General features: G+C 48.5%; 1 protein-coding gene across 1 annotated transcript in view; it reads left to right on the plus strand.

Moving 5' to 3' along the window:
- The window catches only part of LOC125485905 (tripartite motif-containing protein 16-like), a 75,478-nt gene that overhangs the window by 35,209 nt on the left and 39,970 nt on the right, over positions 1–299 (plus strand). The window lies entirely within an intron of this gene.

Raw genomic sequence — 299 nt, forward strand, 5'->3', positions numbered from 1 at the left:
AATGTTCAGGGCAGTGTAATGTTCAGGTCAGTGCATCTCAGGCAGTGTAATGTTCAGGGCAGTGTAATGTTCAGGGCAGTGCATCTCAGGCAGTGTAATGTTCAGGGCAGTGTAATGTTCAGGACAGTACGTCTCAGGCAGTGTAATTTTCAAGGCAGTGTAAGGTTCAGGGCAGTGCGTCTCAGACACTGTAATGTTCAGGGCAGTGTGATGTTCGGTACAGTGCGTCCAGGCAGTGAAATGTTTAGGGTGGTGTAATGTTCAGGTCAGTGCATCTCAGTCAGTGTAATGTTCAGGGC

The sequence above is a fragment of the Rhincodon typus genome, chromosome 23, assembly GCF_021869965.1.
Source record: "Rhincodon typus isolate 14 chromosome 23, sRhiTyp1.1, whole genome shotgun sequence".
Classification (NCBI taxonomy): Eukaryota; Metazoa; Chordata; class Chondrichthyes; order Orectolobiformes; family Rhincodontidae; genus Rhincodon; species Rhincodon typus.